Genomic DNA, 4,958 nt, shown 5'->3' with positions numbered 1-4,958 from the left:
CAATGCACACTAGAGAAGAGGGACTAGTTTTGTTAAAAACATTAAAATATATCCATGCCAACCTAGATTAAAAATCAAGCCCTTTTGCATTAAGCACCTCAATGGTTGCACGAAAAATACAAATTCAATCTTGTACATACCACACTTCCATTACTAGATAAGGCTGAAACATAGAGAATAAGATGTTTCTCTAGCCTTCCATTACTAGATAAAGGCTGAAACATAGATAATAAGATGTTTCAAGGCTAAAATATGGATAGTAAGATGTTTCTCTTGTTGTTTCATTCACCATCACTTGTAATAAAAAGGACTTGTCAAGAGTTGCTCAAACTATAACTCTTCAAAATACCTAGAGATAAAAATTTTAAACTCTTTGCATGCCATCATATTGGTATATGAAGAATATTTTTTTATAGATGACACTTAATATATTTCCAATGCATATGCTGATTTGTGGAAGCTTTAGTATTTCATGATTGCTAAATCTATTCTACTTTTAATTGAGTCTTTCATAACAACATGTTGAGGCATTTTTGTGTCATTTTCACTTTTGCTGGAGTCTTTCGTTATCACTATAGTTTTGCTCGAGTCTTTCATAACAACATGTTGAGGCCATTTTATATCATTTTCACTCTGCTATTTCACATCATTAACATGCTTACTATACACTTATTTAGATGTACTAATAATAAGAGACTTATTTGATTGCAACACGATTTGTTTTTCTGGCTCTTCCATGATATAGTCACCAACTTAAAATTTAGGGTTCACACCCACATCTCCTTGATTTTTTGGCTCTTCCACGATACAATCACTAACTTGAAATCTAGAAATCACACCCCCATATCCTTGTCTAATTTTGTTTGCCACCTATGATTCATCAAATATGTAGCATTTCCTTAATTAAAGCTTTGAATAAAAATACAATGGTTTTGTTATTCTAATAAGCACATATATAAGTAGCTATTAATAAGCAAGAAAATCCTTAAGGAAATTGAAACCATCCATTGTCAACCTATAACCTCGTGTTGGGCAACCCTCCAAGCCCTACACACACAAGTAGAATTCACACATTGTTGGCATTCTAGCTCATACTTCTTGAAGCACTAAGAGCTTATTTTTAGGTGGCATATGCAGTGCTAATAAAAGAGGTTGTAGAGTAGTAATGTAAATGACGACAATGGGTAGTGCTAAACTTTGAAGTGTAGTTAAGTAGGGTTTCATTAATGCGCATTGGAAAACATGTGCCACAATGAATGGCATTAAAGCAAGTAGGAGATAAAGGGCTCAATGGCATAAGAAGAAGCATCTGGGGAGAAGGGGTTATCACCCGCAAGTAAGAAGCATCTACTCTACCTACACGTAACGTGCATATATATGTATGTGTATAGATACACTAGCTACACGTATATATATGTATGTGTATAGATACACTAGCTACACGTAACGTGCATATATATGTGTATGTGGGGAGAATGGACTATCACCCACAAGTAAGAAGCGTCTACTTTAGCTACACACAATGTGCATATATGCGTATGTGTATGTGTATAGATACACTCATACATATGTGTATGTATACATATGCACATACATATGTGTATATGTATATGTACGTGTATATGTTTAAATATACACATACATACATACACACACATATATATGTATATACATGCATACATACCTAGATATGTATATGTATGTATGTATATACATACATACAAATATGCATATGTATGTATGTACATACATGCACACATATATATGTACAAGTATATGCATACATGCATACATATATACATATATATTTATGTACGCATGTATACACACACACACACACACACACATATATATATATATGTACGTGTATATACGCATATATATGTGTGTGTATGTATATACACATACACATAAACACAAACACACATATATATCTATGTGTGTATGTATATACACATACACATAAACACAAACACACATATATGTATGTATGTATGTATGTATGGATTGTATACAATGTTGGCCTTTTGTGATCCTGCTAAGAATCTCTCCATATCAATGCCTACCTTGAAGGTGATTACTTGGCCTGGCTGATTATGCCTACATTCAAGGTGATTCTACTTGTTCAAGCGGGTGTTTGTTGCTAACTTATCCCAAGTAAAATATAGGTGTTTACCTAGTTTTCCTCATTCTGCTTTTCATATTTTTTAACAAATTTTACTTACTATTATTATGACTGTCCTCGTGTGAGGCTTTTGTCAAGACCTTGAGTGCTATTATGCTCACGAAGGCACACATGGAAGGTATCATTGCCATGGCTTTGTTGCCTAGGGCCTTTGTTGCCTTGAACTTTAAACAACAAATTTTGCTATACTACTACGAGGAATAGACGAGTAACCTAATGATGATGACCCCATGGTTTTTAATGCTTTTTTTTTACTACATTTGGCTTTATAGTATAAAATGAAATTCATTTTCAAGCCTTAAATTTCCTTAGCCTTTCCTAGTCTTAAAGATGTAATGCTTTTTAAACTTGTGCTTTAAAGTAAGACATAACTAGTGGATGCGTATATGTTTAAATATAACACCACGAGCCTCTTCTTTGATGGCTTATTAGTGTAGTGTATATGAGCCTCATGGTTAAGGTGGTATGGTTAACTACATATGATGCTTGGCACTATGCTAGATTTATTTAGGGTTGTGTTTTGTGGGCATTAATTCTTTTGTTTTAATAAATGGCAAGATTCCTTGTGAATGTGACAAGGATGCTCACTTTGTATCTTCATATATATAAGTTTGCATCCTATCATTTATTCTGATGCCAAAGTATGTGGTTATGATGGCCATTGTTTGCATATAGGTCATACATACATATGTTTGTGTGTGTATGTATGTATGTTTGCATGCATGTGTGTGTGTGTGTGTGTGTACCCTCTAACCTTTAACCCTATAATGAGGCTTCATGTTGAGGTTTTGGTGTGATTGAAGAGGGTTTCATGGTTCTAACTTTAAGAGATTTTGTAAGCTTCATTTACATTTGAAGTTGTGAGCCATTAGATTTGAAAAAGTGATTCAAAAACTTGTGGAGGGAAGAATAGGGCTCTTGATTCAAGAGAGTTTCTTTTGGCTATTTTGTTTTAAATTTTTAGGGAGTGCGAAGGTGCAATGAGAGCTTAAGCCTATTAGTTCATTGTAGTAGTTGTCTTGGTTATGAGGCACGGATTTGTTTGTTGACAATGGGGTTCGGCGGCGGCGGGGAATCTTAGGCCCAGTTTTAAACGAGCATTTCATATATATTTTAAATTATTTTACATACACAGTTTTTAAATTTTAAAAAACCACTAAAAATGATATTTCTTAAGTATTTTCCCAAAAAATCCGATATTTGGAGGGCAAGGTGGGTCTTCAAAAATCAAGCATGGTGAGGATGGACATGGAAGACTTTCCATACATGAGAGATGGGCAAGGAAGATACCTCCTTTTTTGTGTTATAATTTGAAAACCAAGTGTCTAGCTTCTATGTAAGCCTTCTTAGTGAACTTGTTGAAATAGTTGATGTGCACAAACTCTTAGGCCCAAAATTTAAGAAAGCATGTCGAAGCTAGTAGAATCTAGTTAGAAGAAGGAAATATCAAAGCATTCAAAGCCAGTAGGTTAAATGGAATGTATATCTTGAATTGATTCCTAGATCCAAGTGTCCAAGTTCCAAAAGAAGACATATCAATGACAAATATCAAATGTAAAGTTCCCACAAGGGGGCTTTAGATAAATTTAATGCTAGGGAAAGAAATTCCCAAAGGAAGGTCTCTATTCCAAAATTGGAGGAGTTTAGTTTTCCCCTTGAAAACAAGGCCTTCTTGCGAAGGATCAACTACATTTGATACTTGCATGGTCAGTGGACTCAAATTGCACCTTATAAGTAGGTAAAAACAAGATTCCGACCTTTTGAAATAAATGATTGGGTTTCTCACACCTGTTGGGAGTTTGGGGCTTCATTAAACGAATCCTCGTGAGAACTTTCCCTACGATTAAATTTAGGTTTAAAGCAAGCATCTAAATAATATGGGCACTATAGTTTTCCCCTTTAAAGCAAGGCCTTCTTGTCTCGTGAAGGATCAACTTAATATATACCTGCACCTTAGGGATTCATTAAACGAAACCCTCGTGAGAACTTCCCCTAAGACTAAATTTAGTTTAAAGCAAATATATATGGGTGCCAAATTCTGTTTCACATTAATTAATTAGTTGATAGAAGGGAGCCTTAAGAGCTGGGCATTTGAATAAACCTTAGCTTAATTAAACCTTAGGTTGGGTCCTGGTCTTGTTATTTCTTTATTTTTTTAACCTTTTTTTATTTATATTCTTGCTTCCAACTGACATGCAACCGAGAGAGAGAGAGAGAGAGAGAGAGAGAGAGAGAGAGAGAGAGAGAGAGAGAGAGAGAGAGAGAGATGGAGTCGCTTTACGTCGACTTAGAGGGTTATACACCCAGGTGGGTAGGGCAATTCCACTAGCCATTTCTACCACACTTGAGAGAGAGAGAGGAAAAACGATGAGCTAATGTTGACGAAGAGAGGAAAATGAGAGAGAAGATGAGAGAACATAGACGGAGAGAGAGATGGAGCGAACGTTGACGAAGAGAGAGGAAAAATGATAAGCGAACGTTGACAAAGCGAACACTACGGTTTAATTAATTAATTAAACCTTAGTGTTTAATTAATTAATTAGTGCACACTAGGGTGCAATTAATTAATTTATTAATTACTTTGATGAATTTTTTAACGACCTTAGCTCATCAATAAGGTTTTAGTTGCTTGGCTTTTTAATATGTGAGTCTTTGCAAGAAAAAATTGTTTTTTACATGGGCACTATAGTTTTGTGTACCTTCAGAGAGAGTTTTTAATAGAAAGGTGCACATTGCACAACGTGTATCACGTATACTTTTTTTTTGAATGTTT

The sequence above is a fragment of the Cibotium barometz genome, chromosome 26, assembly GCF_041138505.1.
Source record: "Cibotium barometz isolate CiBa-2024 chromosome 26, ASM4113850v1, whole genome shotgun sequence".
In the NCBI taxonomy this organism is placed as follows: domain Eukaryota; kingdom Viridiplantae; phylum Streptophyta; class Polypodiopsida; order Cyatheales; family Cibotiaceae; genus Cibotium; species Cibotium barometz.
This window is presented reverse-complemented; position numbering follows the sequence as displayed.